The 27,322-nt window shown below is 47.3% G+C and overlaps 1 long non-coding RNA gene across 4 annotated transcripts; it reads left to right on the top strand.

The window, feature by feature from the left end:
- Positions 1-1,408: 1,408 nt before the first annotated feature.
- LOC118217769 lies at positions 1,409-19,009 on the top strand. Of its 4 annotated transcripts, none has more exons than XR_004763290.1 (6): positions 1,409-1,610; positions 2,014-2,110; positions 4,899-5,046; positions 6,445-6,532; positions 12,602-12,683; positions 18,925-19,009. It is a non-coding gene; the product is annotated as an uncharacterized LOC118217769 (long non-coding RNA). The 4 variants fall into 4 exon arrangements; XR_004763292.1 differs by having other exon boundaries at positions 4,904-5,046; XR_004763291.1 differs by lacking the exon at positions 1,409-1,610 and adding an exon at positions 1,744-1,922.
- The last annotated feature ends 8,313 nt before the right edge of the window (positions 19,010-27,322 follow it).

Raw genomic sequence — 27,322 nt, forward strand, 5'->3', positions numbered from 1 at the left:
TTCTTATGATTGAAAGCACTGTCTTCCGTCCATCAATGCCCAAACACTCCAGTTTGACGGGCTTTTGAAAATTCATTAAGAAATGTGACAGAGCAGTGTAATTGACGTTCGGAAGTACCAGACACTTCAGTTATCCAAATCTTCTGTAGATTAGTTAAGACAAAGCAAAGAGGGGAAGAATGTAGGCGATGACCATGCAGCCTAAAAGATCTGCTCTCCTTGAAAACACAGTCCTTTGGTGTCAGGATAAAAGCCATATATTTATGATGCCAGAAGCACGCCAGAACTTTTTGTTTAATTACAGATAGAGCCACAAGTTGTCTTTGTTCCCTGTTTTGTCACCTGTTTTGAGTGTTTTTCCAAAACACTACAAATTCCAAAATTCCAACCCCAGCTCCCCTCCCCCCCCCCCCCCAGAAGGAAAAACTGTGTCACTGTGCCAAAATTGTTGATGTTTCAAAACTTCAAAGCCTACACCGCGGGCAGATAGTTTTATTCTGCAACCTCAAGCTGACTGGCGCTCTTCCTGTGCGGTCAGATCCCCTAGTCATAGTGTCAGTCTGTACTGGCCCCATCGCGGTGGAACAAACTTCCCAAAGTGGTCAGGGCAGTTTTTGGCTGTCTTCAGACTGACCGCCTCTTCAGGCTGCTTCTTGGTTCCTCTGCCATTGCTACCCCCACAGCATTCCTATCTCCTGTGCCAATTATGTTATGGTATTTTGTAAATATAGTTTTAGGTTATATATTTTATAGGTCTATGTTTCTCCTCTAATCGCTTGCTATAGAGGTAGTCTGTATGTATTTATAATTTGTACTTTAGTTTTTGGTCAGTACAGTGAACTTGCACTGCTATTTTAGTGATGTTACATCTTCACTTTTTGAACTGAGAATGTTGTTAGCCAGGTCTAGTGCTATTTCTCATATTAATCATGTGAATTCACTTATGTTCATCCTATATTGTAAGTTGCTCTGGATTAGAGCTTATGCTATTTGAATGAACTGCATGTTCAAAAAGAGAATCTTCCCAAAAGATAGGACACAACAGATGATGCATAGAAAGATGTAAAAGATATATGGCTCATAAATTGAGCTGTATCATCATTAGTAACACGTACACAGTACATGTTCTGACAGTCCACAGATCTGAGTGATAACCTGATTCAACAATTCCTTCAGCTCAACAGGTTTTAGAAAGCCTTGGAAAAATTCCTTAGTAGGAAGCTCATCGAAAAACAAAACAACATTTCTGAGATTTGGCTGGAGGGATGGCAGAGGAAATGGTAAAGAAATGGGGGGTGGGGGGGGGGGGCAAAATGCTGACAGGAAATTGCATCACAGGAGATTTTTTTTCCAGCTGATCCTTGCCAAATCATGTCATGGCCAATTTATGACTTCTCATTATCGACCATGTTCTGTTGGGGCATGTGTGAAACTGACTGACAGGAGTGAACAGGCAAACCGTGCACTGCTTAGAGATCAGATCTCTGATTTCTTTTGTGCAGGGAGGAGAGGCAGTAACGGTTCTGTTCCAGCTCGGTTATGGTGGCATGAAGCCTGGAGCCTCAGCACACCGACAGACAGCTTATCTTTCCCTTTGGAGTTCTGGGAAGGTGAGTTTGGCAGCTGCTGGCTCCCCAGTGAATGTTATTCATTGGGGGAGTTACCGGAAGTGCTGCCCCCAAACATTACCATAAAAAAACCCCCAGAGACACTGCTATTCTCGGGAATGACTTCAAGCTGGGCATGACATCAAATCAGCCCGTATCAGCGCGACCACAGCCTCCAAATATGCAGAACTGTGAAACTGAAACTGCCAGATATCAACATGTTTTCTTTGCTCAAGAGCAAGGGGCCCTTTGAATGGAAAGGCAACTGAAAACGACTTTGATGAGCTGAATGAGCGCGTGTTCTATTAGCCCTCTGTAAGATATGACCACATAAGAAAGCTGCCTGCTTGCTCTGATGGCCGTCTCTATGGGACGTTTCCATTGTCTGTCATTTCCTGTTTTTCAGACATGGAGGCGGAGCTCCAGTGATTGTGAGAGTTCTCAGTATTTCCAGTCTTATCTGCTCAGGCTGGGGGAGGGGGCCTAATGGAAAGATATATACGGTAATATATTGCTAATATGTGGACGATTCGGAATATAATGATATATATATATATATATATATATATATATGACAGCAATGTATTTTCAAAGAAATATATTTCAAGTAACTAAGTGGCACTAATTAGTATATTTCCCCTTATATTGTTCTATATATATAATAATGACAATATGTTATATTGCGGTATATTCTGTGTCTATAAGGGTGGTGGGAAACTAGAGTACTGACTGTTACACATAAGCCTCCTGGTGACGTCTATGACATGTCTCAATCAGAGTAAGATAGAAGAGAGAGAGACAGAGTGACAGAGAGACAGAGAGAGGCACAAAGGACAGAGAAAAAACAAAGGGAGGTGTGGCAGTTAAGGGAGAGAGGGAAACGAAGGATAAAAAGGCATGAACAGGGAAAGTATGATAGACTAAGCACCTTCCTCTCTAATGGCCCACGCCCCCTATCGCAGGCAGGATTGAAAGAACACAAAAACACTGTGAGGACGCACTTCCTCAATCACGCTGTAAACCAGCCGTAATTTGCACCAGCGTATAGAGACTGCTGGAGGTGAATGCTCGGGACCTCCTCATGTGCTAAGAACCCAGGTGACCCTTTCAGGCTTTAATGCTTCAGTCAGCTTTCTCCAGGCCTGATCGCTCAGGGGGGCGTAGGGGACAGGTTGGATCAGAGAAGGTCACGCACTGACCCAGTATCTCCTCTACCCCTCTTGCACCTTGGCTCTCACGATAAGTGGCACAGGCTAATTTTAGAAGGTGACTGCGGACAGTTTCGTTTTCCTTTTTTTAAATTTTTTTTTATATGCACCAAGGACGTAAGAGCTTCTGAGAATGACCTCCTGAAAAACGATACTTTGCAGCAATTCTAATCGCTACAATACGCCCGTCGATTTCGGCGCTGACCGCGCAAAATTGAGATAACGACTGGAAGAGGCGTGTGATTGGGTCTGAGAGCTGCTGGCATGGGCCCCGGGTCGGAGGCTTCTGGCGGGAAACTCCCGCCGTGTTTGTGCCTTCACAGGGCGCGGAGCTGATTGCGGCGAAATCCAACGGTGCCACAGGAAGCCGGTTAAAGATTGACCGGCCCTTTTGCTGAGCTAACCGCATCCCCGTGAATGATTTACCGCCAAATATTGTAAAAACGCTCGCAGGTCGGCGGCTACGTCCCGAGCGCCCGGACTGCCGAGCCGCTCGCTGCACCCGCAGACAGCCCCGGCAGTAAACCTCGACCCCGGCGACCTTCACCGGCGGCCAGTTGATTTTAAACACCTTGTAGTTTTACGAGGAGAAGAGAGCCAATGATTACCAGCTGCTTCAAGGATAAAGCAAATAGTTACTCAGTGATTAAACCCCTGTCTAGTTGCTCGGGTCTGTTTGCGAAACATCACGTACTGTACGCCGCCGACATTTTAATGTGCTTACTGGCCCGGGCGCTTCGGGAAGAATGAGGACGTACCAGTGTGCTGCGTCTGCTCGGATCAACCGCTTTCATTTTAAGGTCCTTAAAATCTGTGGAGGTAGCCAAGAAATAATTGGTCCAAGAGAACTCCTTTTGCCAGTCTATGTAGAGAAAAACTCTGCTGAGAGGGGACACCTGGATGTGCAGCTGAAGGGCAGCCGTAAATGAGAGCGCGAAAGAGCGGGAAAGATTAAATCCTGAGTCACTAAAACAAACAAAGCGTTTTCGACGTGGTTGGCTGTTACGGTGAAGTTGCTGAATGTTACATTTCTGACGTATTTTGAAGAGAGGCTGGGAGGCAGAAAGGTAGCGATTACCGCAGCGACGGGGAAATTGGGGGCAGAAATGCCGGGAATGCAAACATGTGCCGTAACTCTGAACTTCTCCGCGAGCTCCACGCGGAGAGGGCAGCCTGTGTCAACAGCAGGTCAAAGGTCAGAATAGCACAGAGGACAGGGCGAGAGTAATGCCCTCGCCGGTCCCTGGGGCAGAAGGGGGCGGGGGAGTGGGGATGGACTAGGGTACGGCACAGAGAGCGAGGCCAGAACACCTCATCCCTGTACAACGGCAGTGGTGATAACAATAGCAATAACGACAATAATAATTGTAACTGTGGAAATGGCTGAAATCTGGCTGCTGCAGATCGTGGTAGCTCTGGGGGCCTTGCTGAGGCCCCTCCAGCAGGGATGCGGCCGGGCCGGTCTGCTGGAGGTGGATCTCTGCAGAGGGATGCTTGTTTCTCTAGAGACAGAGTGACCCGGCTGTGTGAGCTGGGGGGGAACAGCTGTGTTTATGGCTGGGTTCGGGGTCTGGTCCCCTCGGAGGGCGTCGGATCGGTTCAAAGACCCCCAGCCTGTCAGGAGGGGGAGACGGATGGGGCAGCAAGGCCTCGGTGATGGGGTCCGTATGGAACTGATCAGTGCAGTGTCTGTCATAGCGCACATACGCACACGTATACACACACATACGCACACACACACACACACACATGCACACGCACACTCACACGCACATACACACACCTACATACACACACGCACACAACCACACGCACATACACACAGACACACAAACACACCTACACACACACTCGGACACACACACACATGCACACGCACACTCACACGCACATACACACAGACACACACACACACCTACACACACACACGGACACACACACACACACACTGAGGGCTTAGACAAGTCTCTTGTCTCTGCATGCCTCTGCATTCCATCTGCCTGTGCATCCCATGGGCTGTTCATACATCTGATTCCACTCTTCACTCTTATGTGATGTGATGTGATGTGATGTGTTCCCGCAGAACAGGAAGCAGAGGATGTGAGTTAGCGGAAAGGCCGCAGCGGAGTCTCCAGTGAAGGCACGGCATGGCACGACGCGGTGCGCCGCGCGACTCATGGGCCACTCTGAACTCAACCGGCACTGGCAACCTGGTCACTCTGCGGTCCAGGGTGAGTAAACAACCAGCCCCAGCCGCTACCAGACCAAATATGCCAAGTCCAGGCGGGCCGGCAGGAGAGGTGCATCATGAGCGCAGAGAATGGGGCTTTGGTGCCTCCAGGTGGATTCTGGGTGACGGGACGCAGATCTCTGGGGAGGGCACGACAGAGAGACCGAGGGCGGGAGGAGACCGCAGTGCTGGGCTCGCCATTTCGGCTCGCTGGCATCCCAAACTGGCGCTTGTGTTCCCAAGGACACGAACCCTCCCAAAGCTGTGATTCCTGCGGCCTGTCTCGCTCTAAAACTGCACTTTATTTCTGTGTGTGAGTGTGTGTGTGTGTGTGTGTGTGTGTGTCTGTGTGTTTGTGTATGAGTGTGTGTGTTTGTGTGTGTGTGAGTGTGTGAGTGTGTGTGTTTGTGCGTGAGTGTGTGTGTTTGTGTGTTAGTGCGTGTGTGTGCTTGAGTGTGTGTATGCGCACGTCCATGTGTGTGCTTATGTGTGTGTGTCTGTGTTCGTGTGTGTGTGAGTGTGTGTGTTTGTGTGTTAGTGCGTGTGTGTGCTTGAGTGTGTGTATGCGCACGTCCATGTGTGTGTTTATGTGTGTGTGTCTGTGTGTGTGTGTGTGTGTGTGTGCGCGTGTTAGCGTGCGCATGTGTGTGCTTATGTGTGTGTGTGTGTTTCTGTGTCTGTGTGTTTGTGTGTGTGTGTGTGTGTGTGTGTGTGTGAGGGTGTGCGCTGGAGGGAAAGGAAGAGCATGTTTTTGCCAGTATCCTTTTTCAGCCTGTGTGTTTCTGGTTGAACCGTACCATGCCCTGCTGCCTGGACTCTGACCTGTTGGCCGAGACTCACGTCCATCAGCATGCCGCTTACTGTCATGGTGAATGAACCGCCACAAAAAGACTCCACCCAGGGAAAATTCTGCCCACATTCTTTATGAGGAACATTTCTTTTGCTTCAGTGCAAGGGAGAAATGTAAGACAGAGTTATGTATGTGTGACTTGACCTGGATTTCAAAAGAGCCCATTATTGCAGTCAGCTGTCAAAGATTTAAAATGTTATGCAATGCACCCTCCAGCAGCCTCCTGATACCAGCCACCCTTCAAAGCATGAGATCAATGTCTCTGATATGCAATAAAGAAAACAACAAAGAGAAAGAAATATTGGCCTGTACCTCTTTTGAAATTCTGAGATTGGCTCATGAAATGGCACATGACTTTAGAAATGAAATAAATAAATAAAAAACGGCATACTGCAAGTGCAATGTTCTTGGATGTTTTTTGAGAAATATGTGTCACATTCCCCTCCTCCAACCCCCCCCCCCCCCCCCCCCCCCCCCGAGGCTGATTACTGACTGTGCTGTCAGTGAATTCCATCATCTGTGCTCCGTAACATTTAACATTCCTTCCAGAACCTTCTCTGCTGAGGGGACGCACTGACAGCCCAGTGCGTGTAGGCTTCTGGGCCCTGAGATACGGAAGGAGTGGGAAAAAATGACGGTATGTCGCTCACCCAGTGACCACCCTCAACTCCCTGGGCAAGCGGTGACCGCAGCAACTGTGGCTCCTCACCCATTGGCTACTGCGGTGACCATGGCTCTTCACCCATTGGCTCTTCCGGTGTTATTGTGACAGTTTGTTTGCAGTCATGTGTCGCAAGGAGTGGCCTCTGGCCCGTAGCTCATCTCTTAATCACTGTGAGAAAGTTCGACGGGACCGTTATTGGCTTGTCAGAGCTTGCTTTCGTGCTGCTGTACTAAGCAATGGAAAACGCCTCAACTGTGCGAGGTCTCTCATTGCCTACTGTGGAGCAAAATAGAGCGGTGGCTTGCCTGGTGCGCGATCTGTCCCCCGTGATCGGGTTCTCGGTTGTGAGCCACTCTGATCTTAAAACAAAGAAGCTGCTAGTGGCGACTTTAATACTGTGCCATTCTGATTACGCCTCCCCTGTGTGGTATAGTGGACAAACCTGTCAACAAATCTGAAAAACAAGATGCAGTTTTTCCAAAATAACATAATTTGGTACTTGCTTAATGCTCCAAACAGAGCCCATGTTGGGGCAAATGAATTCAGAGCAGTGGGCTGGCTATCGCTAAAACTCAGTCACATGTATAAGATCATTAACAGTACAGCACCTGGATACCTGAGCTTACAAATAGCTATGGTTGGTTCTCAACCACAACACATGTAGTACATGTAACTGTAGAGCACCCAGACGAAATAGTATGGCATCCAGCCCATTCTTTTACACTGATATTGTAGTTTGGAACAGCCGTCCAATGCAGGCTAAGCTGTCCCAGGCCAAGGGTATCTTCAAAAGACAGGTTATGGGTTTTCTATGGAGGAAGTTGGATGCTGGGCTGAGATATTCTGTAATTTTATGATTACAGAAGTTGTGAAAATTACTGGTTGTGATTTGTTAAGCATTTAGGGTTTTCTGTTTTGGTCCTACTTATTGATGCATGTGTGCTGAGTAAAATGTTTTTGATGAATGCTATCATAATGATGTGGAGGATTTTTAATATTTCATTGAGGGCCATATTGGAAAGAAGTGTTTAATGCTTTGACATGTTACCTCTGGGCTGTACAATGTGTACATATTTCAACCCAAAAATCAAATGAAATCAAATCATTGAGCAGGAACCTTCTTTTCTGGGAAAGAACCTATCCCTAGAGAACAATACTATCATAAATCGTTGAGTCAGACACAAACCGCGGCCAACGCCTGGTTATGAAAGAGTCTGCTTATTTGGCTCATAAAACTCTCCCACTGAGTCCTGTCAACAACTCCAGATTTAACCAGTCCTAGACCTCTTTTTGACAAAAGATGGGGCTTTTCAGGGAAGGTCCATTTTAGGCAGGATTGCTCTGTTTTTTTAACACAGTAGTATAACCTCTCCATGATCTGTTCACAGACAGGAGTTACCAGTTTCTCAAGAGCGCAAATGGCTACACCGTCAGACTGGAGGGAACCGTCTCTTATCGACCGTGTCACTAACATTAGAGTGACTTTGCCCAAGGCCTGTCCCTCAGCACTTTCACATGAGCTCTCATGCCCACACTCTTGCTCGGGGGGTATGGGTGGTGGAGGGAAGGATTTGCATGGCGTAGCACCCAGCATTTGGGTGTGGCAAATTAACCAGGAAGGCGAAGATTAGATATTGAGAAAGAACCTCATGCGGCATGGTCAAGTTCACAGTTCAGCTGAATTGTGAACCCTGATCTGGTACAGCGAGGTCATGTCTGATAGACAGGGTGCTTAGTCTGAAGCTGCACACTCTTGTTGACTCCAAAAACATTCTTATTATTAAAAATACCAATGTTTCAACACTGCTGTGCCTTTGGCAGTAGTTTGTCATCAGGGATTCTTTGTCGAAAAAGAATACCAGATGAGGACATGCAGGTGTCAAGATGGCGCTTGTAACAGTAAACATTCTTCAACTGCCTGTCTATCAGGAAAACATGGAAAACTTACCAAAACACCAATTTACTCGTATATACTGGCTGAATGTGTTTTATAATGATGCAAAGATCACTATAGATCAGATTGTCCTCTCTTTATCTTCCCATATAATGAATTATGGAAGAACAATAGTAGATATTAGACTATTGTTATTTCTTCCTTTAGTACATATTGTTAAATGTCACATTACTGGGTTTAAGAGCAGGGATAAGGATTTAAATATTACTTTAAATAATTACCCCAGGGGACATTCAGGCTTCATAAGGGGACTATTGCACATGCAGTATATGTGTGAACACTCAGATTGTATATCAGGAAATGTGTTTTTAAAATTTGACGTTTTCCAACAGCTCTGAAATGGACAGTTTTGTCATGCTTGATTTAAGCTTCGCTTGTTTTTTTGCTTGAGATCAAAGAATCGAGTGTTTTTGTGTAATAGAGCAGAACAGAGCAAAGTCGTATAGAATTCCACGGCTAACCTGATAGTTACCGGATTAAGAATCTATGGCCGGCACCCCGAAATCAGTCAAACGTCCTGCGAGGGGTTTGCAGGGCCGAGCGACAGGCGGGGCGGCCCCCGTTTCATTCAAGTGTCACGTTTCTCATTCAAGTGTTTGTGTCTGAGGCGCACATATGCACACCGACACACACACACACACACATGCCCGGCCTATTATTCATGCTCGCTCTTCCATTAGAGAGAAGAGACAATAGAAAGTTCTGGGAACTTGCAGGCACGGCCACACTGCATGATGTAATCGGGTTCAATGATAGGGTATCGGATTACTCATGTAATCATTAACCAATTACAGCCGAGGGGCTACAATTGTAGTGCGCCGCCCTGTAATCCCGCGGCCTGTTCGTCAGGACTGGAGCCATTGCGCACAGAGCAGGGCCCTTTGGCCCTTTGGTTCCTTTGAGTAATGGCTTCACTGGTGCTGTCACTCCCAAGGGGGAGAGAAGGGAAGGCACTCCCAGAACCAGAGGACCGGGGTCGAGGGTTTGTAACGCCGAATTCAGGGGCCCGGTTTAGCACAGGTTCTGGTCCTCAATAAGAAGACTGGATGGAGAGAGGGAGGGAGGGAGGGAAGGAAGGAAGCGAGAGAGAGAGAGAGAGACGGAAAGGATGACGAGACAAAAACGAGTGCAAAAGCAAGGTTGAGATGACCGAGAATACTGGGGAAACAAAGTGTGAAAAGGAAAGAGGTAGTGTGCCCTATTGGTAATGTACAGCTTTTCCGTAAGCATGACATTTGAGTCGATGCAGGGCTCCCAGACAGTATTTGGGTGTGTTGCCAGGTTAGGCAGGTTTCTGAAACCAGGAAGACAAAGTGAAAACCCCCAACAATACAGAAGACATTCATATGCTGGAGATGTGATTAAACAAAACATTCTGTGCCCCAAAACCTTCAGTCGTCAGTCACAGATAAATTCTAAATGTTGAGCCACCACATCTTACTGATGCCAAAAGTATAAATGTAAACTGTTAATGTTCAAGAGGTATTAGGAATTAATGACTAAACTAAATAAACCAAATGCTGAAATTGCATTTCTTAATAACAGGAAATATTTGAAAATGGGTTCCATGGGACGAAAGCTTCGGGCTGCCAAGGAATCTTTCATTCGATTACATAAAAAGAGTGCTTCTCTGGCATTTCTCTCTTTATTTGTTTCTTTGTTTGACATTTGGAAGGAAATCCATTCACAACTAATAGAACTGGAGTCCCAAGTTGTTGATAAGAAAGCAAACAAACCCATTTCATTCAGATTTAAGAATGACACACTCAAACCAGAGCCTAACTAGGTCAATGCAACGTCCTGCATGATCAGTTAAAGTCAGGCATTTATAGCTGACTGTACTGGCTGCAAATTTGTTTTTAAAGATTATGCCATCTTTATAGTTAAGGGCAGGGCAAAGGAGAGGTGTCGAAACAAGTCTAGTTATCAATAACCTCACAGTAAGATATGACACCAACGTAAGAAGGCAAATTGTAGATAATTAGCTGAGCAGATAATTATGAGTTAAGCTTCTCGTCCTTTCATGTTTTGCCATTGACTCAATGGTAGCAAATAATGATGAATAATGAATTACTGAAGCAGAACTTGTGACATACCTTGTGACAGTTCTTTATTGATTGCATTTACATTACATTGCATTACAGGCATTTAGCAGACGCTCTTATCCAGAGCGACTTACACAACTTTTTACATAGCATTTTTACATTGTATCAATTTATACAGCTGGATATATACTGAAGCAATTCCGGTTAAGTACCTTGCTCAAGGGTTCAACAGCAGTGTCCTTACCCGGGAATCGAACCTGTGACCTTTCGGTTACGAGCCCAGTTCCTTACCCACTGTGCTACACTCCGTCCAGCTTAAAGACAAAAGAGGCCCATAACATTGTATAAATGATGATATTCTCATCAAATGATGAGTATCCTTTTTTGACAGTTGCATGGCTTGCAAATAGAAGTGGGTGTGAAAAGGCAGGTACTGAAAACAGTAAATTACCTCGTTCTCATGTCACTGAAAGTCACATAACTACAAGAAAGGTTTTTGGCACAAACAGCACACGCTGTGGTTTGGAGCTAATCTAAATTTGTCTGTTTTTTTAATACATTTTCCACTAAAATTTCTAAATTATGTGAGCAGTATTATGGGGGTAGAGTGGGAGTACAGTGGAAATATTAGCTGACTAACGTCTGTCAGCGTCTTAGCATTTTTCTGAAGCAGTGACTAAATGGTAACAGAATACTGAGATATGTAGCAAAAAAGTACTGAGAATAAATCAAAGGTGGTGATATTGCAGTTATGGGCGACACACAATAGGACGGTAATAGATGCTCTTGGAAAAAATAACACAAAAGGCATCTGAATTGGCTCCGGGCATAAAAGTTGCAAGTGAAGACTTGCGATATTTCATTAATTAAAGCTACGATTTGATTGAATGGGCTGAGCAAAGGCGAAAAATGACAGATTTTTCAGGGTGAGTTCTACCAGCAGAACAGGAGGGCATAAGTAAAAAATTAGTTCACAGTAAATTCCAGACTGATATCAGGCAGTACTTTCTGACACAGAGAATTGTTAATATGTGGAAGAAATTGCCAGGTCACGTAGTAGAGGAAGAGAACTTCAGGTGCTCAAGTGCACACTTGACACAGTGCTGGACACTTTCTAGTCTGTAGGCAGTGTAAATTACTGGTTCTTGCCGTTATGTATTCTGTTCTTCCTGTGATGTTCAAGTTTCCATAATCACATGCTTAGTGAGCTGCTGCTGCATCATTAAAACAATGTTGCAAGAACAATGATTTGTCAACACAGCAGGGAGCAAACTTCCCTCATCTAATGAGCTCCATAAAATATGTGTAGAGGGAAATTCCCCCAAAATTTGAAATGTTACTTATGGCAGCCATATTGACAATGTACGCATTTGTTTTATTGATCTCTATTCTTTTTTCTAAGCTCTTTCTCTCTCTCTCTCTCTCTCACACACCCTTCTTTTGTGGGTGACAGTAGACCTGGTGACACCTGGTCATCTGTGTAGAGAAGACATTTGATTTCTGTGTCAGGTAGAGTGAGGCTAGGAATTTCAGACTGCTCCAGTAATTTTGCCAATTCATTTATGTAAATATTGAATAGGGTAGGACTCAGACTGCACCCTTGTCTCACTCCACACCCCTGAGTGAAGACATTTGTTTGCTTAGTTACCATTTTAACTGTACATACATACTATTTGTGTACATTGATTTAATGACATCACAACGTTTCCCCCATATACCACTTTAAATAACCTTAAAGAATTTGCCATTCAATGTTAACAAATCAAGCAAAAATTTTGGTTTTGTTTTGGTTCACATATTTGTCCATAGCTTCACACTAGCTTCCTCCTCCCCAGATCGATGTCTCACTTACAGGTGTGGAGTTTGGGGAAGGCAAAACCTGACACTGGTTTACTAGACATTATATACGATATAATGCTATTTACAAACATGAGAAATTGAATCATTGTTTAAACTATTCAACTGCAACTGTTTAAATAGCACATGGTTCAGCCATGAGCAGTTGGTGTATTTGAACAAATCTCATTTTCACTTTGGTTGCAGGCCAAGAAGCCTTTCACCAAGCGGAGTACCTTTCTGCACAGTGGGGAGGGGCTTCACTGAGGATTTCATCACTTCCTGAAAGGTATCTTTTTTGATATCTATTTTTTAGTTTTGGTGGCCATTTGCACTGTGATTCTATCGTGTCCTCTGCAGTTTGGTGAAAAGCGGTTGCTTGAAGAGCCTCTTCAATGAACCCCTATTGCCGACCGATTGGAGAAAAGAGAAAGTGGCGATACGGACTTGGGTTTAAAAGTGAAGGTGTCTTGAACAGGAAACCATCAGATCACACATCCGGCACTCTCCACTCACATGACACTGCCTCTCCCATCTTCTCTCAGATTTTTTTTTTGTTCAGTCGAAACGCATCTGAAGAAGTCAATAACTATGTGCGTTAGACAAATATACTAATCCTATTAAAATCTCTTAGAACACTGTAAGTCCAGCCTATTGAATTACAAAAAAAAGGCACCTAAGAATTTCTCACAGTTCTTATGTTTGATGACCAATCATCCCATTCCTGAAGATTTTACTGCAAGTGATGGGATGAGAGCTTTCTGGTCCACACGTGTGGCAAACAAATGCAAGATGATGTCTTTAAAAAGGAATAATTTGTGGAGAGAGAGTGTGACAAACATTCATTTAGTTGGTGACTGGTTGGTTATTTAGGCTCACAAGTCCTCACTTTCCCAACACTAACAACTGCTCTCTGGTCCACTTTCCATGGAGTGCTTGGAACCTGATAGAAGTTGATGCATTAATCCAGTACATATTTGCCTGAGAGAAGGCTGTGGCAGAGCAGTGCTCAGTAATCACTCAGAACTGTTACTGGGCCAGGAAAAGAACTGTTACTAGGGGCGGCTTTTCAGAGAGAACATGCACCTGTCCCTGGCGAAACCGCAGCAACCGTGCAACGCATGAGATGACACCGCAGTGACATCCATCCGATTCACACCTCGCCCCAGATGAAAGCGGTGGTGTCACCCTGACCCGACCTAGACGCGAGCATGCAGCAGTGCAGCGCCCTTCTACCTGCGTACGCTTTAGGTGTGGAACGCTACCGTGACAACCGCCACCAACCTCAGCTCATGTGATCTGATCGTCTTCTCCCCCACGCTCTTTTTTCACACTTCATGGTGTGATATCACAAATATTCGATTATAACATTCTTAAACTGAACACTCTAATGCTGATGTAACAATCATTACTGGTAATTGAAAGGAATGGAGTTGTAGAACACTGACTTTTTTTTATTGGCTGAATTTTTATTTATTAATTCCAAAAACACCTACTCTTTGAAGGGTGAATAACTGTTTAAATGTAAGCAAACTGCAGAGTCTTGTTCAATGGAAAACCCAGTGTGTGGCGAAGGTCATCTCTACCCTAAATGTGTGTGTCTGGGCGGAGGACATGCAGTGAGTCTATATTGACCCTGACCCCTCCCACCTGCCCCAGCGCGTAAGGACGGCGACTGCGTTCGCTCACGTACAAGAACAGGCCGTACGAGTAACTGTGAACTTTGGCGCTCCCACTGAGCTGAGCCAGTATGAGCTGACTGTCGCTCTGACTGAGCCTCCAGTTACTCATCATCAGCCAGCTTCTCAGGTACCTGAATGTGTCTCAGACTCTGAGTCATTTCCTTGTCTCTGCACAGTCTCTCGAAAATAAAAACAGCGCTGCCTTTGAGACCTGCCGTATCACCTAGGTGACTCACCGGGCCGTTGCTGGCATTCGTTGGCCTTTTTTTTTTTTATACAGCTTCGATTGCATCATCATTTCAATGTTGTGGTTTCAAAGTTGGGCCAGTGCAGTCCTGCTGCTTAGGCAAGTTCTGTACACCTCTCTGGTGTTTTTGTTCCTTGTTGTTCTTCTCTTTTTATTTATCTATTTTGTAATATCCTGTTAAGCGCAGAGTAAAAAAAAAAAAGAACACAATTAGAGGAACTTGGCGGTCAGAAGTGACCTGGACAAATTTCCCCTCTTCACTCCGCTCCTGCTCTTCATCTGGGGAGAGGAAATGAGGGCCACGGGGCCAGTGGGCAGAAGGAAACATCACTTCCTGTTGGGACTCTGCAACGCTTCCAGGGGGATCCTTTGTTACTTGTTGGATGGCTGTTTCTCCTCGGGGTGCTATCCTTGCTGTACAGTGACCATGGAAACGGGGCAAAGTTCGCCCATCTATGTTGTGTTGTAACTACGGGCAAGCTGCCAGGATGACAGGCAGGGGGCTCTGAGGTCAAAGGTCATGTGTACTGTAGAGCTTGCAGATGCAAAGCTTTGGGCTGGAAAACCCAGGAAAGGGGAAGTGCACAGCTTCTGTCCTGACAACATGGCAGTATCTCTGCTGACTGGAGGTTACCATAGGACTCACGAATGCACTCGCATGCATGCTCTCTCTCTCTCTCACACGCACGCACACACACACACTCACACAGGCAGTATATTTTTACTTGCCTACATAAATATATGTATATACATGGGTATATGGAAATGTATATACACATGCACGCACACACCTATTAATGCTTACACATATATACACACATACACATGCACATAACCACTTGCACACAGATACATACATGCTCATACATGAATGTACACAGACACACATACACATACACACACTCCATAGTGATGGCTGCTATAGTGATATCAGAAAGCATGAGGGTGGCTCTGAATGGTGGACACACAGGTGAGACAGATGCCAAACACATACATGGCATCAAAACCAAATGCCAGACCAGATCTTGTCTCTGCTAGTACTCTCTCATGTGAGACATCATTGCCTGAGCCCAGGCCACTTCTACAATCATCTCGGATGATGTCATCAAGACATCTTACTGAATGAACCATTTCCCAGTGTGGCTCATAATACAACCTTTATTAGATTTGTTTATTTTTATTTATTTTTGGCCTGATCATTTCAGGTCAAGGAACAATGCAATCAATAGCAACTGAGATTTCACAAAAAAAACAAAAAGGCCTGCACATTTCATAAGTGTACAAAAATGCACATACGATTACACAAAATAGCCCCACACCCTAGTGGTTTAACCTTATTCCCTGTGCCGTGTGTTCAGTTGGGTCTGAAAATGCGATGACTGACGGCTGGTTTTATAGGCCCCGATTAACGCTAATCTTTGACCACCTTACCTGACATAACATGGCGTCATCACAGATTAGCGCTAATGGGGAACAGGAGGTCATCTGTGTGGACTTTGCCCAGGGGATGGACGTTATAGCCCTGCACCCACACCCTGTCTTCCCTGGCGGGGCAGTAAAAGCCTGGATCCAGCCTGTCTGGCTGATGCCCACGATACACTTTACACAAACCAGAGCTTAGTTAATATAATTATTATCAGTATTATTATTATTATTATTATTATTATTATTATTATTAGTAGTAGTAGTAGTAGTAGTATTATTCTTATCTTCAAATTCATCAACTATTTTGCTGTTGCAGCCTGAAGTTTCACCAAAGCGTCCTCTAAAACTATTGATTTCACAAGGTCCTTGTGTTTCAGACCAAAACAAGAACTTTGGAGTCCTCTGCCTGGTCCAACTCCCCACACTCTATCCAGCGCTTTTTGAGCAGCTGAGGGGGGGGGGGGGGAGCGCTCGCCCGCCCGCGTTGGTTCTTCACAGGGACGGTTTGCACGGGTATCGCGCTGGCGGTATTGCGCCGGGCCGTTCTGCTTTTCCCAGCGTCGCAGGTCGAATGCTGAATGCGAGGGCCAGTCTTTCACTCGGAGGGCCTCCCCTCCTTTTGGTTTTTGCAGGACTCCGGGTTGAAGAGAAGGGCATTCACAGGCCTCCAATAGAGACATCTGCAATCTGTCGCTTCCAGCAGCCGCCCCTCCGTCCTTTTTTTCTGCACCGAACCCACCGCGAGCGGGGACAAATTGACCGTGAATTCTCCCTCTCCTGGCAGCCCCAGCGCCCAGCGCTTGGCCTTCCTCCTTTGTCTTTTGTGCACAGTCCTGAAGAGCACTTTTTTCCTTCTTTTCTTTTTGTGTGCGTTTGTGTGCGTTCGTGTGTGTGTGTGTGTGTGTGTGTGTGTGTGTGTGTGTGTGTGCGTGTGTGTCTGTGTGCCACTAAAGCCCCTCTCTCCCTCCTTCTGTCTTTTCTGGTTTTCACTTCCCGCTCTCTCTCTCTTTCCCCAAGTGGAGAAAAATCCCGAAGCGGTAACGAACTGCATTCCAAAAAGGCCCATTTACATTTCCAGTGAATGGGATTCTGTTTGACAACCGGCCACAAACGAAAATGATTCTTCTCTCAACACCCCCCCACCTCCACCCCAAGTCCTCATATTGTACAGAATTAGTGGGAGACCTGCTGGATGTGGAGCTGTGGGAGGGGGAGCTCCGTGCTCAGGTCAGGTTTGGGGTACAGGAGGGATGAAGGAGAAAGGGGGTGCTGGAGGGGGATTTGAGAGCCATTGATACCAAAGGCTTCATTCACTATTATAGCTGAGGTGAAGGGGTGAGTCCCTGCACTGTATGGAAAAATAATCCCTGAGAACATCAAAAAGGAGATTCGCTGAGATCCGGATAAAGCCCCTCCTCTGTGTCGGAACTTTAAGAGGGACCCCCAGTTCCCCGCCTCCTGCCCGTTCCCATCTCCCTCTCCTCAAATTCCTCTACAGGACGCAGGCAGCCCACAGCTCCTGTAAGCCCCATCTCCCCGATGACGGTAAATGATGTAGAATGGTTTAGAAGACTGTCATACAGGTCCTGCGCCCTGTCCAGGGGTTGTTCCTGCCTTGCACCCCAATGCATGTTGAGATAGCACCCACACCACAACCCAGAATTGAATAAGCGGGTACAGATAATGAGTTTCCTGATAAGAATTCTTCCTTTATAGCCTCTAGGGCCCCTTTGTTGCCGCTGTCCTTCCACACTTGCTTGTGTGGGTTCTTTGTTTAGCTAAGTTATGCTGTGCAGTGTATTTTGGCAACTATATATAATCCATATAAATAAAAATAAAGTATATTTTATTTATTTAGAAACATCATTGTTTTTTTGAGAGCTCTATAAACACTAGCTGGTAAACTGCTCTGCCAGGTAGGTCTACCCTCCCTCCCCCTTTAGTCCCCCACAACCACCAAACCCCCTCATTGTAAAGAAGTTGTCTGCACTGGTTAAACGTCTGGACATTCAGCCCAGTGAACATTTTTGTGGTGCAAAATTGTTGACATATAACATCTAGGCGTTCAGGTGAAAACTTGGCTACATTTTATTGAAAAGTGAAAGTTTTCTATCCAACTAGGAAGTAGGCCAGGCTACATTCGGGTAAAACCTGAGCTATATTGTGGTTACCCTAATCCGATTATGTCAAAACATCTCTTGACCTAGATTTCCCCCCTCTGGATGTCTAAGTTCTGGATTTTGCTTAATCGGAGAGGTCAAGCATGCCATTGGCTTCATGGCCACCTCAGTGACTGAAACTGTACTTGTTTTGGATTGTTGGTGGAAATTGTCAAATGTAAATGGAACTGGAATATAGAAATGGTAGATTCTGGAAATGGTAGATTTAGGTATGAGCTCAGCTTTCCGTTTTACGTATGACCACTGAATGACGTAGCCAACTGCTCAATAGTTCCTACAACCCAACAGATCCTGAACTGACAGAATAGTCGACAATTGTCATTAGTCAGTTCCCATGGCTAGTCAGTAGTTCCTTCAGTTGTTCCTTCCTAACAACTTCCTTCTTTCCATTGCATGATTACCTACTTTTCTGAACGGCCTGTGATGCCTGGTGTACTGTACACTCCACCATACAGCCCAAAGTTATTTCAAGGGAACATTTACAGACCCCCTGCGCCCCCCCAACCCTCCTGCCCTCCCAGTCCTCCCTCCCCAGACCTGGGGTATCGCTCACGCAGGGACAGAGCCTCTTGTGCTCACATCTGCTGCAGCGGGAAGGTGGAGCCCCCCCGAGGGGGCTGGCGCTGGGGTAGGGGAACTTGGCTTTGGAGCACGGGCAGATGCCACAGAATACTGCTCCGGCTGCCATGACGATAGCATTACAGTGTTTACAGCCTGCCAGTCCGGCTGCCTTTCTGCCCCCCCCCCCCCCCACCCCCACCCCTGCGCGCCTACTGTCCCCTTCCTCTTCTAATGTAAATGCAGGGCCCTTTGGGGGGAGGGAGGGGGGCGGCGGGGCACCGAGGGAGGTGTTTTTGTGTGTTTTGTTTGCTGACCCATTTTTCCCTCTGTGCTCTTGTTGGGGCTGTCTGAGGCCCGATTATCATGCTGTGGTTTATGGCGGCTGCGCGCTCGGTTTTGTTACCTTATTTATTTATTTTTATTTTTGTTTTACAGGGGCCCTGTCTGCCCCGGGGGCCTGCTGCCCGCCGAAGAGCCAGGCACGATGGCATTCCCAACCCCCCTGCCCCTCCCCCCTCCCGCCTCCCCCCTCCCAGGCCTCTGTGCCTGAAGCAGTGTCAGGGCTGACCGCCCGGAGCCCCACACCCCACACAGCCGCACATTAAAGTGGGAGGACACAGTCCATTGAGGAGGCCTGGTGCTATTCTGCTGCAGCCTCCTGTTCCAGGAAACTGCACAGCAGTATGTGGTGGATGTCTTCACTGAAGCTGCGTGAATCAGCGCTCATTTTACATACCTGTACCAGCTGTGGTCGGGTGTCTCATGTTAATATATATGTTGTCGATCATGCATATCATTTGTGTTATGAATAAGCCTTGCACCCCCAACAACGGCTTCTCAGGAAACGTGTAAAGCTATTTTAATTTTACATTCCATTGCTTCAGAGAAGCTGTAGCCCCTTGATGTTCAAAACAGACTTTATTACAAAGCCATGAAGCACTGACAACTCATGACTGATGATGTGAGCTTTCTGTTTATGTGTCAAACTCTGGAAAAGTGGAGATACAAGGTTTTTTTGTTTTGTTTTACATTGCCACTGATAGAAAAACACACACGTATGTACATACATTAACAAATAATACATTTATTTGTACATTTGGTGCATTTTGCGCAAATATTACCTTGTGTTCGCAGATATCTGATGAAACTCACCATTACTTTCAGACTGAGTGAGATATTTCCTTGAATCAAAATTTACTTTGAAATCCCGGCACATTTGAAAGGCACATTAAGAACGATGTAAAGAAGTTTATCTTTTGTGGCGCATTTTCATTGAAATATGACTCACAATAGATTCTTCTGATAAGTTTTATTGACGAGATGAACCTGATAATTTGCAGTTCAAGGAAGTTCACTTTCTCATGCGAACACTGTGTACACGCTCACAGACAATTCAATTAATACACTTTCTAGGATGGACCAGATAGGCCCTGCTGATGTAACTGGGCTTGGCTGGGAGCCATGATCATTAGCATTGAGGTTGTAGCCCCCCGGTTCTCTGTGTAGCGGGTAGTTTTTGTGGACAGTGGCCGAGGGGGGCTGGAGTCTAATATAACGAGGGCTTGGCTGGTCCCATCTGCCCAGCTGTGTGACTCTTTCTCTGTGTTTCCGAACCCATCGGCAGGGCATTCATGGCCCCGCCCCCCTGCCCCCCCCAACACACATGCACACACACCTGACAGGGGAATCAGGTCGCCTCAGATTTTGGCCTGCTGGTACGTAAAAGGGGCACAGCGGGGCAGCGGGTAAACGGATGGGTCACAATCAAGGCTTTGTGTGTGTGTGTGTGCGTGTGTGTCTGTGTGTGTGTCTGTGTGTGTGCGTGTGTGTGTGTGTGTGTGTGCATGTGTGTCTGTGGGTGCGCATGTGTGTCTGTGGGTTTGCATGTGTGTGTGTGTATCTGTGTGTGTGTCTGTGTGTGTGTGTGCGTGTGTTTTGTGTGTCTGTGGGTGCGCATGTGTGTGCGTGTGTGTCTGTGGGTGCGAATGTGTGTGTGTGTGCATGTGTGTCTGTGTGTGTGTGTGCGTGTGTGTCTGTGTGTGTGTGTGCGTGTGTGTCTGTTGTCTCCGTGCTTGTTTTTTTCCTTGTTTTATTTTTCCTTTTTCCTCACCCTGTCCACCTCTCCCTTTCACTCGGAGATTGTAAAAGAAGATTGCTGAGGGAATAAAGCTCCACTCCAGCCAGGCTTTGTCCGCTGTCATGGTCGGGCCGTAAAAAATCAATATCTGAGGAAAATGGGACAATGGAGCCTTTCCCAGGGAGACGGGGAGTGGCGGAGCGGCCTCAGCCATGCATGGTCGCCCCTGTGGACCTGAGGCTGTAAAGGGCCTCGCGCAAGCAGCCCATAGCGACGTCGCTAGGGCCTCTAACGGTCCCACGGTGCGGTGTGCACTCCGAATTAGCTTTAGGAGCAACCAGCGGGTGCGTGTAGCGCATCCAATAAGGTAGGGTTCTCGGAAGCAGAAAAACCTTCCGCCCCAACGGTATGGTTTAGTCACATGGGATTTCAACTAGCTTTGTTCCCAGTTGAGTTTTGAGAGATTTGCATAGATCTGGATGATAAAATTCAACGTTCTGATAAATACCCAAAATGACAAAACATTGATGGTAATATATCAGATATTACCAATTTAATGCCTGATAAACCATTTTCATGACACTTTTTTCCGTGGCACCAAATGTGATGGTGTAAGAAAACAGAACCCAGATTGGACATGCCATTTACACACAAGCCTCCTTAGATTTCACTTGTGTTTCACAGGCGACCCTTGCCTTGGTTTCTTGTAAAATACTTGGAAACCCATAAAACCAGACTGACTCATTTCTAGCTTAGATGTACAGATAAAATGGCAGACAAAAACATGAATTGGCATGAACTACTTTTGTTTCGGCTGCTGACGTGCTGAACACCAGAACCCAATCTGTATTCAAGCACTCTTCAACGAAATCTAAATCATCGATGCAGTAAAGGATACTATGCGGGTTTGATGGCCTGAGCCATTTTGGGACACGCGCGCGTTTTCGCCAGATTTTTTTTGCCACGTGCGCCAGCGGTGTCACGTGCCAGCCAGGTAGCGTGCCTGCGCAGCGACTTCTGCAGACCTCTTCAAAGGCTCGGTGTGTCAGCGCGTGGTTCAGACCGCGTTTCTGAGCGCTGGGGGGGGGGGGGGGGCGTAGTACGACGGCCGGGTACTCACGCTGGAGGCCGACAGCACGCAGAGTAACTCAGGACGGATGATACCATCAGAACACCGCGTCCCCAGATGTTAGCGAGCTTTTTTTTCTCCCTCTCTTCCGGTAAACACAGCTGATCTGACACCCCGAGGAAACTCTTACTGGAAACGACTATGCTGCAACTCTCACTGTCTCGAGAGGAATGTGTGTGTGTGTGTGTGTGTGTGTGTGTGTGCGTCGTCTGGGTGTGTTTGTAAGTGGAATAAGCTTAATTTTCAGAATTGAGTAAGCTCCGGAGATAAATTCTCTCAGTAAGACTGGGGGGGGGGGGGTGTATAATAAGAGCAGCAGCACATGGCTAATAAGCACATAGCAGAGATATGAGAGACCAGAATGATGATCACACACACACACACACACACACACACGCACAGAGAGCTACCCATGGTCTCATGGTTTATGTGCGGTAGACACCCTAATCATTCTGTCACATTACATCACCACATGTTCCTATCAGGCACGATGGCTGAGGAGCACGACTGGTGTTCAGCAGTGCTCATCCTGCACGCAACCTGGCCAGGCAGTTCTCACGTCTCCCAAAAAAATCTGCTGTATTCAGGCCACTTTCAGGGAAATGTACACACACACACACACACACACACACACACACACGGTGTGTACAGACAGCTGAAAGTGGTGAGTAAACGCGGGCCGTGCTCTCTGTCTCACCGATTGGTCGCTTTCCACAGTGAACCACATCAAACGGGCGACGTCAGGAGGCCACAGTCTGGGATCTCGACTCGGCTGCCTTCACACGCTGGGGCAGACAGACCCGCCGTCCCACCACACAGACCCTTGAGGCTGAGTGAAAGAGTGCAGTCAGCCTGATTCCTCTGCGAATCGAAACCCTCTCAGGAGGGCTGCCGATGAGACCATTTCGTGCGCGTTCATTCTGAAACTGGCTCAGACAGACGAGCAGTTGTGCGCCATTCAGTTTTTTTTCCCAGCGTGGACGTAATAGGAGCTATGCTTTGAGCCTTCAGGAGAAAGGCGCGAGGGTGACTCTGAACAAGGAAACAGTGTTTAGCTGGGTAACCAATCAATGCTCGGTACAACCAATCGAACACTGACTGTGATATTTCACCCATGATCATAGTACCTATTGATTGACATATGCCTTCATAATGGATAATTAACGCATCTTTCATCATGTTGCCATTGTCCCATAAGGCATCTACAATGATGGATATTTACTACCACAGTAAAATGCTCAGAGCTCAGTCAACTCTTACAGAGTTTATATGAGTCCACTTTGGCCAGAATAGACTCATATAACCTCTGTTGGAGTTAAACTACCTCTGGCCATTTTACTGTGAGGGCCATGCAAATGAACTACAGTTTGGGTGCACTCATTTGTAATGCATACTTTTTAAAGGCAAGGTCCATCAATGATATTTGTTATTTAATGGTACTGAATGATGAACTTCACCCCATGTTAAAGGACGTCTTTCCTGCAGACAGGGGTGCCTTTGAAGATGTCCCTGTCCATAGTGTGGGCACAGTTAAAAAGCGGTTTGAGGTTCACAACTTCAGTGTCGTCTGAGTTGTCACTGCCTTCTCAGTCACCATATCCGAACTCAAATAAGCATTTGTTGAGGTTTCGCTTTTAGCTTTAACCCTGCATTGAGTGATGTTCCCGTGGATGAGTGGTGTTGTGCTCTATAAGCTGGTCGACTGACTACACATGGTGGGCTAACACCCTATTTACTGACTAATATTTGCCATTTATTTCTTTTTTTATCACAGTCTGTAGATTGCATATGGGAGTAGCTGCAATCTTCTGGTTACAAGTCCAGCTCATTTGTCTCCGTGCAACAGTGCCAGAGTCAATATCCTCTTTCACCAGGTCTGTTGCAATGATCAGTGTTTTGCATCTTATGCATTTTGTGTACTGTACATTTCCATTCCATGATTTTCAATGGCTGTGTCGTCATCGGGATTCAAACCTGCAGGCCTCAGATCCAGTATCTATTGCTCTGTCCATAGTTAGGTGTGTGATGGAAACTCAAGTGGATGCAGCACATGACAAGTTATTGCTTGTTCACAGGTTGCTTGTTCATTTGCTTGTTTAAATCTTGGGTGGAACACAGTTGGCCTTGAGCCAGGCAGTTATAGTATAATGTAATATACATAATGTAATGTCACAATGTATGTAGAAGGGCAATTTTCTTTTCTAATTCAGAAGCAAGGCCTTGTTGTTGAAACTGTGTTTAAGGGCCAATGTGTTCTCAAACTTGCAAGAGTTGTGAATGCAGACGCGTGCACACACACACACACACACACTTACTCACACTCACACACACACACACACACTCACTCACACTCACACACGCACGCACACGCACACTCACGCACACAGAAGAACACATCGTCCTCGCACGCTTTAACAAAGGGAACAGCACGAAGCGCACACTTGCTGGGAAGGTGCGCAGATGGGTGTGCAGGGCGGTTTGCAGTGTGTATCGCAGGCTTTTTCAGAGCAGGCCCGGGCTGCCTGTTCTCTGACGGGCGCGCTAATCTGCTCTCTCATCTCCCACGCATCAGCAGAGGCAGGCCCTACCTGCCGGTGTTTACGCAGGCTGCGGTCTGCCGGCGATGTTTACGGATGGAGGAAGATAAGGACCTGGTTAATCTCGCCACAGTGGTTTCCTCTCTAGAACACAGCCGCGTGCTCGGAGCTGCAGCCAGGCTGCAAGGCTAGCATTACTGTTAACCCCTTGCCAGTCAGCCATGCCCGGGTCATGTGCACACACATTCAGAACTCGCACACAAACACAAGCGCACACACGCCAACGCACATACTTGTGCGCACACGGTTGTGCCCACACACACACACATACTTGTGCACACACAGTTATGCCCACGCACACATGCATGCCAACACACATCTGATTGTAGCTCTTAACCTTTTTACCAAGAGTTCAATGTAATTTAGATAACAGACCAGACAAATGTTTTGAAGGTATACTGCTGCAATTCAGCTGGATGGCCACTGAATGTGTCCTAAAAACACTGCTGGATCGGTTCAAACTCTGTTTCTGTTATGCCCCTGAACAATGCATAACTGCACATTATATTTGAAAAGGCTTCTTTAAAAGTACAGTGTCATTTTTTTTCTTTTTCTTTTTTTTTTTCTTTCCCTGTGCTCAGCAGGTGTGGTGCAACCTCAGTAAACTGGGTCATTTCTGTTTGAAAAGGAGCAGAGCAGTGATAATCAACCAGCCGATAAGCGACCGCGCAGACTCCCAGAGTGCACTTCTCCTCTGCTGAAGGACAGGGGAACCAGAACAGATGGACAGGCCCATTCTCTGATGGTGAACTAGCGAGGTGCTGAGAGGAGGGAGGCGGGGGTGTTTAGGTTGGAGGGGGGGGGGGGGGGGGGTCAGTCCTGTGACAGTGCACCTGTCCTGTCAGAGAACCATAGCAGTGTTTAACCAGAGCTGGCAGCCCTTCAGCTTGACCCTGTCTCCACTGGTGACCACGGCTCTCTCATCCCATTAAGGCTGAGCGTGCTGGACTGGGCCGGGGAGGGGGGGGCGGGCTGGGGTCCCCTGCTGAGCCTGCTCGGTCCTCTCAGGGGCCCTTGACACTCACCACAGCCCTGAACAAACGTCCCCCTAATCCCCTCTGACAGGGACCAGTGGCTGGTCACTACCCCCTCAGGACAGCAGTGGGGAGGGGGGTGGGGTAGAGCGGTGCTATGCGGGTTTGGACAGGGGCTTTGAGGGTCAGGGGGAGGGATTCTTTCTATTGAACTGCAATGATTGCAAAGTAAACCTGTGGAACGGGGATCTCAGACTCAGATCCTGGAGGCTTGCGGTGTCTGCTTGTTTTCAGTGTTTCCACATTCATGTATTTTAGTCATTGATTGGCTAAAGAGTCCCCACCCCACACCTGGTGTCTAAGGCTTAAATCGGCTGCTGACTGAAAGGAAACCACAAATGCCTGCGGATATTGTGGTCCTCCAGGACTGGCGTTTGAGATCCCTGCTGGAAAAAATATCACAACAAATCAAATTTTGACAAGCGCTTATTTTTTTTTTTTCGGGCGGTGGGGAAGGGGAGGCGGGGGATGAGTGCGCACTATGATTAGGATGTCAGTTAATCCTGTGTATGTGATGCACAGTTTACGTGCATTGCCCACTGGCTCAATGATGTGTGAGAAAGGAAAACCGGCTGTGTTGGTGGGGGATTACTCTGATGGGCTCGCTGGTCTCTTTAATAGATGAGCAGACATGACTGTGACCGGCTAATTTTGGCCAGTTTCCTGTAACCGTATCGCAGTGGAAGACCCACACGCTCGCAGGGTTTAAATATGGAGGCCAGGGACTTGAGCGTCCAAACATGCTCGCGGGTGGCTCTGGGTGCCTGTTGCCACAGAGACGGGTCCTGTAACTCCATCCCCTCACTGACCCGGACTGGAATGCAGAGATTGTCCCGGCAACATTCGGGCAGGGGGCGGGGGTGAGATGGGGGGGTGGGGGGGGGCGGGGGTGAGGTGGGGGGGTGGTCAAGCCGACCTAAGGGTGAGACTTACTGCGGTAGTCATCGCGGAAACTCGAGCCCGGGTCTGGTCACCTAATCTGGTCTCCGTCTCTGCTGCCAGACAAGCTCGAACCTGTAGCCCCCCAACCCCCCCGCCCCCCTCCCACCCCACCCCCATGCTAACTCCAGCAGACAGGCTGGAGCGTGTAGTCCTCCCAGAGGCTTGCACTGCCTCCACCCAACTTTACACAGGAACCAAAGCAAAAAAACCCAGAGGGCCTCCTCTCACAGTCATACCTCCAGTCCTCCTGCCAGTGCTCTCTGGGGAAGATGAGCTCAGTGCAGTGCGTCAAAGACACACAGTAAAATGTCCAGAGTTCATTTAACTCCTACAGAGAATGCATGAGTCCAGCGGGGATCACATGTACTCTGTGAGAGTTGATTTAACACTGTGCTCCGGCCGGTTGCGGATCTGGACCTCCCTGCCTGATCCCCCGCCGGGCTCCTCAGGCTGAGCTGAGGTCTGAGCGAGACTGACGTGTGTCAGCTGAGAGACGCGGGGCTCAGACAGAGCAGCGCTAATATATTTCCTGCGCCGTCGGGTTGCAGGCTAAACTGAGTCCTGCTCCTCCCCGCTCACGTGCTTCGCCATCGGGCCGTCTAACGTTTCTGTCTCACGCCGGCGTGGACCCTGTGTGCGAGCTCGGCCTGTGCCTCGAACCGACCTGACCACGTTGGTCTCTGTAAACCCGCGTTCTGAACTGGCCATAGAAGGATTGGCTCCCTCTCTCTTCGGCCTGGTTCCTGAAAGGAGTCTTTCCTCTCCACTGTTGCTTTTGGCCGGCTTTGTGTGAATTTAGGCCAGGGTGCTCTGTGAAGCCTATTCCGGTAAATGCTCTGTAAAACACGTTTCACCATTTGTTTCATTTTTGGATTTAAAGTTACCTCTGGGGCTTTCAGACCCCTTTTTAAGCTGCGGTGCGCCACCACGGTTGGGACCGTCGCATGAGGTCGCTTGACATGTGGCCAACCTCAAAGACAGACCACTGAGGACGGAGACGAACGCCCCCTGGGGCCAGAATGAGGCATTTTCTTCTGTTCTTTTTGGAGTCTGA

Source organism: Anguilla anguilla, chromosome 18, assembly GCF_013347855.1.
Source record: "Anguilla anguilla isolate fAngAng1 chromosome 18, fAngAng1.pri, whole genome shotgun sequence".
NCBI lineage: Eukaryota > Metazoa > Chordata > Actinopteri > Anguilliformes > Anguillidae > Anguilla > Anguilla anguilla.